This window comes from Alexandromys fortis, unplaced genomic scaffold, assembly GCF_014885135.2.
Source record: "Alexandromys fortis isolate MF-2015 unplaced genomic scaffold, M_Fortis_MF-2015_v1.1 scaffold_33, whole genome shotgun sequence".
NCBI classification, from domain to species: Eukaryota; Metazoa; Chordata; class Mammalia; order Rodentia; family Cricetidae; genus Alexandromys; species Alexandromys fortis.
This window is the reverse complement of record NW_026067917.1, coordinates 5,260,232-5,269,723: the sequence shown is the minus strand read 5'-3', so window position 1 is coordinate 5,269,723 and position 9,492 is coordinate 5,260,232. Positions and strand designations below refer to the sequence as shown.

The 9,492-nt window shown below is 38.2% G+C and overlaps 1 pseudogene; it reads right to left on the bottom strand.

The window, feature by feature from the left end:
• Positions 1-2,736: 2,736 nt before the first annotated feature.
• LOC126500235 (keratin, type II cytoskeletal 6A-like) lies at positions 2,737-4,578 on the bottom strand (annotated as a pseudogene).
• Positions 4,579-9,492: the final 4,914 nt, after the last annotated feature.

Here is a 9,492-nt window from a genome sequence, read left to right as displayed (position 1 = left end):
TTCTACATACAAACGTCTAGTTTGATTAGCACCATTTGTTAAAAATTCTGTCTTTTACCTAGTGTGTACTTCTGGCTTTTTATCAAAATTCAGGTGCCCATAGTATGTGGATTTGTGTCTAGGTCTTCAGTTTGATTCTATTGATTAATGTGTCTGTTTTTAGACCAATGTTATGCTGGCTTTATTACTATAGTTTTGTGGTGAAGCTTGAAATCAGAAATGGTAAGACTTCCATCAATTCTTATATTGTTCAGAATTGTTAATTTGGGTATTCTTTCTTTACCCTTTAGTTAATTTTGATAAGGATTTGTCAATAATACTGATTTTCTCAAAGAACCAACTATTTCATTGAGTCTTTTAAAATCTTTTTGTTTCTGTTTTATTGATTTCAGCCCCAAATTTGATAGTTTTTTTTTACTCTCTACTCCTTTTAGGTGTGATTTATTCTGTTTGTTTTTGAGCATTTAGATGTGCTGTTAAATTTCTAATATGAGGTGGCTTCTGTTTTTTTTTTTTAATAGGTTCTTGGTGCTATATTCTTGCTTCTAAAACTGCGTTAATTGTGTTTCATGATTTGGGGTATGTTGTATATTCATTTTCATTCAGTTTTAGAAAGTCTTAGTTTCTTTACTTTTGTCTTGACACATTTTTTTTTCATTCAGTAGACTGTGGACCGATATGTTATTTAAGCTATAGTAGTATTTTTTTTTTTTTACAAACTGGCTGCCCTTGTATTTGAGGCTTAATAATTGTTAAGAACTAAAATGTCCTCTTAGTGGATTGTTTCCTTCGATGAGTATGCAATGTCCTTCCATATCTCTTTTGAATAGTTATGGTTTGAATTTATTTGCTTGAAATTAAATGGCTACATCATTTAGCTTTTTAGGTCCATTGTTTGAAATTTTTTTCAGCCTTTAACACTGAAGTAATATCTATCTTTGATGTTGATATGAGTTTCTTGGATGTAGCAGAAGGATGGGTCCTTCTTTTCACATCCATTCTGTTATTCTGTATCTGTTTATTGGAGAATTGAAACCACTGATATTGAGAAGTATCAATTGTCAATGACTATAGATTCCTAATATTTTTGTTGGTACTGTTGGTGTTGCTGCTATTCCTGGTGGTGGTGGTGGTGGTGATGGTTGTGAGCTTCCCTTCTTTTGAGTTTTCTGGTTTGAGATTATTTATTCCATGTATTTTCATGCTTGTAGTTAAGTTCTTAAATTGGAGGTTTTCTTCCAGCACAGTTGTTCTCAACTTCTGGTTGCCAACACCTTTGGTGTCCAATGACTCTTTTACAGGGGTGGCATAACACCATCATACATATCAAACATTTACATTAGAACTCATAACAGTAGCAAAATTATACTTAGGAAGTAGCCATGAAAATAATCTTATTTTTGAGAATTACCACAGCATAAAGCACTGTATTAAAGGGTCACAGCATTAGGAAGATTGAGAACCACTGTTCTAGCACCTTTTGTAGGTCTGGATTTGTGATTAAATAGTGCTCAAATTTGGTTTTATTATTGAATATCTTGTTTTCTCCATCTATGTTGGTTGAAAGTTTTGGTGGTAATAGTATTTGGACTAATATCTGTGTTCTCAGAGTCTACAGGACATCTGTCTCACCTCTTCTGACTTTTATGGTCTCCATTGAGAAGTCAGGTATAATTCTAAGAGTTCTGCCTTTGTGTCTTACTTGGTCTTTTTCCATTTTAACTTTTAATATTCTTCCTTTGTTTTGTATGTTTAGTGTTTTGATTATTCTGTGATACACGGTCTTTCTTTTCTAGTCTAATCTATTTGATATTCTATTTTCTTGTTGGGCCTTCATAGGTATCTCCTTCTTTTTATTAGGAAAGTTTTCCTCTAAGATTTTGTTGGAAATATTTAAATATTTTCTGAGCCTTTGAGCTAGTATTCTCCTTCTGTTCCTATTTTTTTTTTTTGTTTGTTTGGTTTTCTTTTTCTTTCTTTTTTTCGAGGCAGGGTTTCTCTGTGTATNGATTTTGTTGGAAATATTTAAATATTTTCTGAGCCTTTGAGCTAGTATTCTCCTTCTGTTCCTATTTTTTTTGTTTGTTTGGTTTTCTTTTTCTTTCTTTTTTTCAAGGCAGGGTTTCTCTGTGTATCCCTGGCTGTGCTGGAACTCACTCTGTAGACCAGACTGGCCTCAAACTTTATTCCTATTCTTTTTTTATGTTATAAACCTGCTTTATTTAGCTTTATTGCAAGAAAGCAAAGAACAGAGAAACATTACATGAGCACAAACTCCATATATCACAGGACTGTTGGCTTGTGCTATCGCAGCTACTGCCAGGGAGGCTCACAACATTGAAGTTGGGGTTTTCTCAGGCCACTGGAAACTAAAGGGAAGCAACCATTTACCTGTTTATTTGAGTAGGACCCAACAATGGTTTCCAGGATGAAAGGGACAGAGAGCCCCTTTCTCAGGCAGCCTCAGAGACAGAGCCCAGGAGGCAGGAACATAGCAGTCTAACTATAACTTGCTGCACCAAATGTAGTGACTGAGGATGTGAGATCAGAAGATGACAATCAGAGGAGGAGTGGTGGGGACCCAGTGGGTGGGGGGCAGAGAGGAGCAACAAGGACTCAGCTCCTCAGCCCTAACCAGAGAGCAGAGGTAGGAAGCCAGCAAGGACAGCACCTGAGCACAGGGCTCTACCACCAGAGAATCTGGGGATCCAGGGACAAGGTCTGGTGGCTGTGACTTCAATGCTGGTAGCTCTTCCTCCTGGAGGAGGTGGTGGTGTACATGATGGTGGAAGAGCTGCCACCAGAGGAGCTGAGGCACCCCTGATGACTCTGCCACCTCCAAAGCTATGGCTACTGCTGTAGGAGTAGCTGTTGTCTCTTTTCAGGCCCAAGCTGCTGCTGGCACCGCAAGCACTGCTATAGCCGCTGGACATGGTGGACTGCACCACAGAGATGTTGACTGGTCCAGCGCCTTTACCAATCAGCCTGCACTCCTCTTTTTCCAGCAGCTTCCTGTAGGTGGCAATTTCTACACCAGGGTCCAGCTTGACATTCATGAGCTCCTGGTACTCCTTCAGCAACCTGGCCATGTCCTGTCTGGCCTTCTCCAGAGCATCCTCCAGCCCTTTCAGCTTGTCCCTGGCATCCTTGAGGGCCATGTCCTGATGCTGCTCAGCTTCAGCAATGGCAGCCTATGCTCTTGATGTGGTCAATCTCAGATCTCAGCCTCTGGATCATGCTGTTGATCTCAGTGATCTGCTGCTTGTTGCACAGGTTGTCCTCATGTCTTCCTGCTGTGACCTGCAGCTCCTCGTATTTTGTCGATACCAAGACTCAGCCTCAGCCCAGATCCTCTGAACAATCTCCTGATTTTGGGCCTTGACCTCAGAAGTGATGCTGTCCAGGTACAGGCTGCAGTTGTTGTCCATGGTGAAGACCACAGATGTGTCTGAGATGTGAGTTTGCATCTGAGACAGTTCTGCATCATATAGAACTTTCAGGAAGTTGATCTCATCTGTCAGACTGTCTGTCTTGGTTTGCAGTTCAACCTTATTCATGTAAGCAGCATCTACATCCTTCTTCTGGGTCACAACTTCATTCTTTGCTGCCTGTGCACTTACTGATTGTAGTTCTCCACTGTCTCCTGCATTCTCCTCAGCTCTGAGTCCAGGCTAACCCTCTCCCCAGTGATGCTGTCCAGCTGCCTCCTGAGGTTGCTGATGTACTGCTCAAACAAAGGCTCCAGCTTCTACTTCTCAGTCTTGGGGCCCTGCTTCTGCAGCAGGCTCTACTTGGTTTCCAGGACCTTGTTCTGTTGCTCCAGGAACCACACCCAGAGGCACCAAATGTGAGAAGTTAAGAGTTTAATTCTTCTCTGATCTTGTCACTACTGTGACTTCTGTCTCAGGCTGTCTGCCTAAACCCATTCAATGTAGTCCCTGGCCCTGGATCTTACAATCCAGTGCGGAGCTCCCGCCGAGCTCCCAACATCATCCCTCTAGGGAAGGCAGGGCTCTCAGGCAGGGCGCAGGCAGCCTAGCAGTGGCACGCTGGTGTGTTGTCTCATTTAGCATGGCTACGATGGCTTCAAACTTCCATGTAGAGACCTCTGCCTCAGTTCAGTCCTTTGTGATGTGAGGCCTGAGCTCATCTCAGTGCACTGGAATCAGACACCCTGATGGGGCAACCTATTAGGAGAGGAACTCTGACCCTGATTGCCAGCTGATAGTCTAACCAGAGAAGGGACAAAGCCAGGACAGAGTCTCCTAGTGACAATGGCAGTATTTGAGCAAAGCGTAGAGCATCTTCCCTCCACTGTCTTTGGTATTCACTCCAGAGCCTACTCCTGTTTAGGCTGTTTAGTGATGGAGCTGGCTTTGGTGGTGGCTGGGGGGGTGCTGTTTCCCATGTGCCCCCCGCAGGAGGCATCCAAGAGGTCACCATCAACCAGAGCCTCCTCACCTCTCTAACCTGCAAATCAACCCCTCCATCCAGCAGGTGAGGACTGAGGAGCATGAGCAGATCAAGACCCTCAACAAGTTTGCCTTCCATTCCTCTTTTCATGTTTGGTCTTTTCATACCGTCCAGATTTCCTGGCTGTTTCGTGTCAGGAGATTTTTAGATTTGACATTTACTTTGACTGATGTATCCTTCATTTTTTTTAATCATATCTTCAACACCCGAGATTCTTCCATCTCTTGTATTCTATTGGCAATGCTTGCCTCTATAGTTGGTTTGAATTCCTGAAATTTTCATTTCCAGAGTTCCCTCAATTTGAGTTTTCTTTGTTATCTCTGTTTCCATTTCAGGTCTTGAACACGTTCATTCATTTCCTGGCACTATTTTTTTTTTGTATCTTCCTATATCTTTCAAAGGAATTTATTCATTTTCTCACTTTTTAAAATGTTTTCCTGATTTTCTTTAAGGAATTTATTTATTTCCTCCTTAAGGACATTTATCATCTTCAAACAGGCTTTTTTAAGGTCTTTTTCTTGGGCTTCAGTTTTGTTGGAATATTCAGGGCCTGCTGTGATAGTGTTATTGGGCTCCAGTGGACGCAGTGTCCTGAATGTTACTGGTTGTTTTAGGATGGCATCTTGGCATCTATTTCCTTGGCCTGCTCAGCTGGTTTTTACATGTATTTTTATCAGTTGTGCAAATGTTTGTTTACTAGCAGTTACGTATTATTGATAGCATATCACTTAACATTTTGAAGTAGTAATTATCCAGCTAATACTAAAAGCTCTAATTTTACATCATGATAACATAATGAAACCCAAAAAAACATGTAAGTGAGGAATTAAATACCTGATGTGGACTTTTATTCAGGCTATACCATTTTTTTTAAACAGGAGTAATAACAACAATCCAAACTGAAAAGTTGGAAAAGGGTATAAATAATTGCCTTTCCAAAGCAGGTATTTGTTAATTTAAGTGTGTGTGGGTCTCTGTATGTGTATGCACACATGCAAGTGGACCAAGAGGAAGGGCAGTGTATGGGATTCCCTGAATCTCACATTGTACATGGTTGTGAGCTGGGAAACAAACTCTATTCCTAACAGTTGAGCCATCTTTTCAGCGCCTTTAAAGAAGTTTTGAAACAACACAGCACAGTAAGAGATGCTCAACATTGTTAGGGGAATGCCAATTAAAACTGTAACATAATTTCACATTCACTAAGCTGTTTATAATTAAAAGATACTAACAATTGTTCAGGAAATCATAGAGCAACTGGAATCTTGAGCTGTTGGATATGTAGCATCTTTTGAAAATTCCTTGAATTATTAAATATAATGTTATTTAGTAATTCTACTCCTGAGTAATTATCTATGAGAAAGCCGAACAATTGTTCACACAGACAGACAGACAGACACAAGGCACACACACAACCTTTACATAACATTTATAGAAGCATTACTCAATAATGATGATGATGATGATATTAATGGCAAAAACTCAAATTTCCTTTAGTTGAAGGATGAGCCAAATGTTATGTTTGCAAACTTGGAATATTGTCTGTGAAAGGAATTAAAACACATATTAAAACGCAGATCAGCCAAGAAAAGATGCCTGGAAGGAGTCAAACCTGAAAGACCACATATTGTGCAATTAAAAAAAAATATGTATACACACACACACAAGTGTTTTGTCTGCAGGTATTCAGTGCACATAAAGGTCAAGAGAGGGTATTGGATCCTGGGAAACTGGAGTTACAGATGGTTGTGGGCTACCATGTGGGTGCAGGAAACTGAACCTGGGTCCTCTGGAAGAGCAGTAGCAAGTGCTTGTAACTGCTGAGCCATCTCCCAAGCACTGTTATTATATAATTCTTAATGAGATACCTATCTAGGCAAATATTTACGCAAACACAATAGCTTTTGGGAGCAGGTTGGGTTATGGAGTAATGAGGAGTGACTCGTAATGGGTGCAGGAAGGGGTGTTATTTCTTAAGGTTCTTTTTATTTTATGTGTGTGCCTACTTGGCTGTTTGTTCACCGTATGTGTACGGGTGCTCGCAGAGGCTAGAAAGAAGGCTTCAGGTCCCCTGGTTCAGGAATTAGGGGGTGTTGTGAGCCACTGTTGTGGATGCTGAAATCCACACTCGTGTCCTTTGCAAGAGCACCAAATACTTTTAACCAGTGAGCCATATTTCCAGCCTCTTGACACAGTTTCTTTTTTCACTTTTTATTTAAATTAATACATTTTAAATTTTTGGTTAGGTAAATAACAAAGTATGGGCTACACTTGAATTAAGGTTTTAAAAGTAGTTTAAACTTCATCTTAATAATATAGAAGATGAAGGTGTTGTATGTTGCTTTTAGGGTAAAATTTCTCAGGACTGGTCAGCACAGTTTTTGTCCACTAAAAAAAATCAAAATTCTTGTGGAGACTCAAATATACTGTAGACATGAAAGTTTAGTTTCAGTTTCATTTTTATCTGCTACTCCAGAAAGATTACAAACTCCCAAAGAAACCATATAATAGTGAGAATAAGGGCAGCTTTTTATGTGTCAAAGCAATCTGGTCTAATAGAGCATAGTATGTTCCGATCTTCAAACATTCAACACACCACTGAGGTTGAGGGTGGGTTATGGAACTCGGGCCTGCTAAGATTTTTGAACCCAGATTGAAACCTTTTTCTTTTTCAAATTCAGCAAAAGAGACTGGCAATCCAGAGTAGAATATAATGAGAAACAGGTTTAAATAATAGTTTCAACTCAATGACAAAATACATAATGAGAACAAACATTGAAAACTGTAATTTTTTTAAATAAAATTAAAAAATTTTTAAAAGGAACATTTAAAACTAATTTTAATAAGTACTAAAAAACCATGAATTGCAAAGAGGTTCATGTCATCTTTCTTTGTGCTTATATTATTTTACAGTATGTTAAAGCTTTGTGACAACATTCCCTTTGCAACAAGTTGAATAAATTTGGCACAAAGTGTAGTGAGGTTCAGTCTGAAGATCAGAAAAGCAAAGCTGCCAGCCTCTTCCTCAGACTGAAATGGGAATTCCTGCGTCCATGAATCCTCAGATTGAGAGTGAGCTGTCTCCTCCTGTTTTATATTCCTCTCTAGTGCTAGGATTAAGATGTGCACCACCACTGCCCAGCCTCCATGACTAACTAGGGAGGATGCTGAGATTAAAGGTGTGTGCCACCACTGTCTTGCCTATATGGCTGACCAGTATGGCTGCTTTGCACTCTGATATTCAGGCAAGCTATATTTATTAAAACACAAATAATATATCACTATAACAAATAAGCATTTTAGGAAAATATTTTTAGAAAAGTTGGTGGACGTTATAGTTTTCTAAAGAAAGAATATTTTAGTATAATTTTTAAATGAAGAATAAAAATGCAATTTGGAGAAGTATTAATTTATTTTTGATCGATTATATTTTGGTTTTTTATAAATAAATTCATTTTTTAAGGAATATTTTCTCTTAAAAGACATTTTATTTTCTAAGCTTTAAAACTTTGGCAAACACCTCTCCTGGCTTTTCTCCAAATTCACCTGTTAAAGCTCTAGTTGGCAACATGAACCTTGGAGTTTGGGGCCTAAAAATGAGGCAGACTAAAGCCTCATGCACTGCTGGCTTTTTTCAGAGCATCACACAGTTTATACACTGAGGGTTAAGAGGAGTCATGTTAGCAAAGGACAGTCACTCTTGTCCTGTTCTCTTGGAGTCTCCTCGCACAACTGCATTCACAGATCATGTTCTGACAGTTGCCCAAGCTTTCTACTTAGAGAACCAGACTGAATAAGCAAAGCAATATATTTGCTTGGAGGAACCAGACTGGTTAAAATATTCCATAACTCATAAGGCTGCTTTTCTATCGGCCACTTTATCAGTGTTAATCAATCTCTTTGCATCCTTGAGAATAGCTTTGATTATAAATTGAGGGAATGAAGATTGATATTAATGCTTTAGTTCTTGTTATTTTTAGACAAAGTTGTGAGAAGGTTTACAATGGAATTATTTGGAGGCAACTAGGAGAACTTCAGTGTTAGCATGTCAGATTTTCTTATGTTATGGGACAACATTGCATGTGACTTACTGTCGTATTGGTTAAAAAGTTTAGACTTAACTTACGTTATTTTAATAGATAAAAAGTTGTACAAGCAGATATTTGAATACAGTTCCTAATCCAGAAATAAAGTAGTATAACAGTAAAGAACAAAGAGAGTAGTTACCTTCAGGCTCTTTGTTATGTCAATTCTCCTTATCCCTCTCTTCAAGTACTAATTTTGACTTTCAATATGTTTTTCTAACTATCCAGTGCAAAAATTATATGTGATAAGGATATTTATAAAATTATATGTGATATTTGTAAACATATTTTGGTAGGAAATAGCATTATAAAATGAGAAACACAAATGATAGTTAATATCCATAAATAAACTAATTATTAAGGAAAATTAAAATCATTCTTTGCTTTAGGAAGATAAGAGAAATATATGACATTAATAATGAATATCTTCTCCAAAAAAGGTGAATTTTTGATTTGAGGCTATCTAGTTACTTAGAACATAAACTAATTCATTTTCTTAAAAATTACATGCATAATATTTTTATTTTTTATGTTTGGTTAATGAAACCAGCAGTTCTTAATAGGCCTGCTTATTTTTTCCTCGAGTTAGAAAAGTATGCTAAGCTGGGCTGTGTTGGCACATAACTTTAACCTTCATGAGGCAGAGGCAGGCAGATCTCTGAGTTCGAGGCCAGCTTGATCTACAGAGTGAGTTCCAAGGCACCCAGAGCTACACAGAAAATCCTTGTCTTAAACAACAGAACGCAACAAAAAACAAACATAAACAAAACAAAAAGCATGTTATCTTGAACTAAAAACATTAGATAAATGGACCATAATTATGTTTGAGGGTATGAAAATAGTCTTTGTAAGCTATTTAGTGAAACAAAAAGTTCATTCTGAGCAGTTTGCATTATTTTGAAGATGATAATTTTATTTTGATTTTCACTATTAC